Genomic DNA, 4,728 nt, shown 5'->3' on the forward strand with positions numbered 1-4,728 from the left:
TACTGACATCATTAATTGGAAAGAAACGGCCAAATACTAAGTGGATCGAGCTTTATTTTTTTATGGACCCATCATTCTTTGGACAATATTGGAGCAATAATTATGTGACTTTTAGAAAACCCGTATAAATCATTTATTTTTTATTGTTATTGGCAAAAGTTCTTTTCTTTCAAATAGCCATTCGACGGAACGTTGTTAGACTAAATTTACCAAGATTTTTAATTCGAAAACTCGCTTTCGACCAAACGTCATTCGACCAAATGTACGAAAATTTTTCATACTAAAATCAGATTTCGACTAAATGTCAATTCGACCAAATGTCCTTTCGACCAAATGTCCTGCGTATCTAGTGGATTAAAAAAAACATTTTCGACTAAATGTCCTTTGTACCAAATGTCCATTCGACGTAATGTCATTTCGACCAAATGTCATAGCATAGCATAGCATAGCATATGTGATTGTACAAATCGTAGGTGGCTATACAATGCTCAATTGAGCAATCTACTGTATATTGTCGCAAATTGGTACTTGGGATTAGTACCTTTTCCTATACAGTAGCAGTTGTATACCTGGCCACGTCCTTACAATCACGGAAGGAAGGGAAGGAATGTTAGTTCAACATCTACTAGTGGAGATGCAGGGAACCCATACTACCTTCATAGATGTCTCGGGAAGGAAAATTTGTGTTAATGGGTAAGGTGAATAATAGGGAGCTCTATTCGACAATATAGAGCGTTTGTCAATAACAGTATATGCTGAAAAAATATTAAAATATATTAATCAATTTACTTACGAACCGTCCAAAGGAGGACAAAGTAACCTGGATTTTACAAATGTTCGCATTATATACAAAACACGTTCAACCGCACACTTATTCACCGAACATTAAAATCAGAACCAAAAACTCGGATTTTACGAATGTTCTAAATCCTACCTGAAACACGTCCGATCACGCATCAATTGTTTACTCACTCGGCCGCGCGAACTATCTGCTTACTGAGCAGAAACACGACAAAATAGGCACTCCATTTCGACCAAATGTCATTCGACTAAATGTCATTCGACGAAATGTCTTTCGACGAAATGGTATAGATTCCTAATCAAAGGATCCCAAAATACATGTACCAATTTTTAAACTAGTTGATACATCTTTGGGGTCTGGATCTGGAGATGGCGAGTTAGATTCTCGTTCCGGTCTAAGATGTTTTCATTTTAGACACCCTGCACATGCAAATTTCGGGCCTTGAAAAGCTTTCAATGAATAACTAAGGAAATGCTAATCGAATGCTAAGTTGAAAGGCAGGCCAAGATCCTAATACCTTATTCTAGAGATTTGTTGGATAACGCACTACTAGCCGATAGACTTTTGCTTAAGGGAGTGGGTCCCAACCCCTTTTACCAGATATTTCATGTATGAATGTAGCCTTACTCCACAGATTTCTTGGATATCGCAGAACACACATGTGGTGATCACATTTTATTCTAAGGATCAAAAAGAACATGTAGGGACACGGCAGGTATTTCCGTCCATCGTCGTAGGGGCTAAAACCAACGAAAGCAACGTACATTTGCTAGAACTCCACTATAGCAGAACGTTTCTCCTGAGCCTACGATTTGGTACGTATGAGCTTTACAAAAAAGCTTCTCTTTTATTGGTTTTCGAGACTATGACGAATAGACGAAAATACCTGCCGTGTCCCTACTACTTTTGAAACTAGTCGATAGACCCTTGGGTGCACTACATAATCTCCTTTGTGAGATGTTGGTGAAGAAAATTATGAATTTGTTGTACCTTTTTTTATTATCTTTATTAAGGAGACTTTCAGCCCTAGGCTGGCTCGTCTCCGTTGTTGTACCTTTGAAATCCCAAATATGATGGATTCAATATTTATTGACGGTATCACAAGTTTTGCATCACGGAGACGAGCCAGCCTCGGGCTGAAAGTCTCCTTAATAAAGACAAAAAAAAAAAAGTTTTGCATTTTGCTAAATCATTCACAAATCTCAAACATTGAGCTCTCTCACGCGAGCAAACTAGTTTGCGAATTATAATAAATACATCATGGCTGAGTTTTTCATGCCAAATCGCATCGAGTATCCATTTTTCTATGCGATGAACGAATGCGATTCTATGCGATTCACTGGAGAACAAATGAAAACCTACAATGCTCAAATGGATGATCCTTTTCAATCATGAGTTTAGGTACTGATTTGGGTGCATTTCTACTCATCCATGAGTATTGAGATTCTGAGTTTTTCCCAATACTGAGCATCACTACTGATACTGTAGTGTAGATGATCTGTAGATGAAACAAAAATTTTTTATTTATAAATTGGTATTTTAGCTTGATAGTCATATCTGTGGTGAATTTTATATAATGTGGTAGTAATCAGATCGTTCGAATCCAAAAAATATTAATGTAAAGGGAAAATGTAAAAAGGTTTTTGAACTAACGTTTTGATCCCTAGCTTTCTCATTATATTATAGGAAGGAAAAATGTAATTGGTTCAAACTATTTATCAAAGCCTAAACTTTGTTGAGTTGCTTCAACATCTTTAAAGTAAATGGTTTTTTGCTTCCATTTTCCATTATGCGAATTTTTCCATTGAACCCATATTTCTCCTTCATTGTCGAAATGACTTGCCTTCCTGTAACCACACATTCCTAACAAATCGTTGTCACGAAGACCGTCTTCATCATCATTGTCATCACTGTCATCACCAACTCTTCCATTCTTGTAGTGGCACCGTTTGAAAGTGTAAAGCATTGTATAGGAAAGGGTGACAATATACTTGAGTTCACCACGGTTTTCTATCTTATTGTGTAGATCTGAAGGTTTGAAAAGAACCAGGCCGCCGTTTTCAATTTGATGTCAAAACGTTCTTAAATAGAAAGCATAAGGGCATCACAATAAAAATACACTACACTGACCAGTTGTATCAGTAATGCCAGAACAAAATGCAGCAATGTAGAATAAGGACAAAGAAAGCACTTTATGGTTGGGAGGTACTCATTCAAGCGTTAATTCCCATTTCTGAAAAGAATGACTTTAATCTGCTTTCGAGTTGCTCCACATATATGTAATTGACACAACAAATGTGTGCAAGTCTCGGCTTTCTACATTCTCTTCTAAAGCAAATAAATTAGCGAGTTTGAATCTCCGACTAAGTGCATGATGTCTTTGAAATAATTTGACCCAGGGGGAAATAAGAGTTACTCATCCCATACCATCACAAACATCAAAACTCAGGTATCTCTTCTGCTTGAAACAGAAACATATGTTAGTTATTTCAAAAAGGTAATAACAACAAACCTGATGCCACCCGAGCAGAGAAAAATAGTTGAGAGATTCTTTATAATTCAATTCACATGTGGATCTGGTTGTAATAAAGAATCAGCATCATCATTACTAAAGTGAAATATAATGCACTGTCAACAGTGTCTCTCACAAGAAAACAGAATAAAACTTGTAATTTAAACATAGTTCTTCGAAATCCTTGCAAGTAGTCCGACTTACGTTGTTAACCTTTGAATGGAGGTAGACAGAACCAAAACTTGTCACAAAAAAACTATATTTTATATAAAGGAGTAAAATAGTGAACTGATAAAAGTGAATGTAAAAACTATAATGACATGAATGGTAATATCGACATTAGAATTGATTTTGAAATATGAATTCTTTTTTTCCATTGCCTATCTAATGTATGGCGAACATTATTTTCCTTTTCATTGTTATTTACAAATGTTGAATATCGAGAACTTCATTGCTTATCGGGTGAGGTAGTTTGAATTTTCTTCTGTTCCTTACCCAACATCTTTGCCATCGTCATCGAAACACTCCCTCACAGCAACATCATCAACTACAGAACAAAAGCTGACAGCTTCAATGAAAAGCAGGGCAACAACCAAACATCAGGAGAAAAAAAGTTATATATTGCCCCAGGTGCAAATCGAGGCTGGTCTGAAGAATTGCTCCAGTTGTCATATAGATAGGGTACGACTCGCTGTAGACAAGTGGCCATTCGACACCGGAACGATGCGAAACTTCAAAAGCGAGATGGACGATATTGAAGCACAGGGAATTGTTTACTCTCTTACGAAGGATACATAAGACGCACTTAGGAGACAACCGTTGATCACAATACTGCTATCGCACGCACGTAGACGTTTGCTGTCGAACCTTTTTGTATCAGCTCTGTGGCACGTGCTTTTTATTTTGTGTAAGGCAATAACGTTGTCATCAAATCTTGCTTCGTTTGGCGAAAGTTAAAGGAAACAGATAACCTATCATTTATGTACCGAGACATATTAGGTGAAGAATCTATGGAAGAGAGGTAATTATGTCTAATTTATCTTGTTACAAAAACATAGCGTCCCGTAAGGAAAAATTGAACAATAACAGATTTGCCATTGACAAGTGTGTTGAGTATTGGAAAAAAGCCTTTGATATAATTATTTTTATTTCCTGCATTAAAAACATATTCGTGGACACTTATTTTTATTGATTTCAGTCAACAGGCAATTTTAATGAAGAAAAATTGGTTCCACTTAGCGGTGATACAGCCTAGAACCAAACTTCTGTGGGTCGCATTATTTTTTTATAATGAATTAACGAAAAAATGAAATTCTTAGAACAGATAAATAATGTTTGAATTTCAAGCATTGGACTGAACATTCATAATATTATGCTTCCAAGTATGTATGCCTTGGTCAAGCACGTGCTGAAA

This window comes from Armigeres subalbatus, chromosome 2 (genome assembly GCF_024139115.2).
Source record: "Armigeres subalbatus isolate Guangzhou_Male chromosome 2, GZ_Asu_2, whole genome shotgun sequence".
Classification (NCBI taxonomy): Eukaryota; Metazoa; Arthropoda; class Insecta; order Diptera; family Culicidae; genus Armigeres; species Armigeres subalbatus.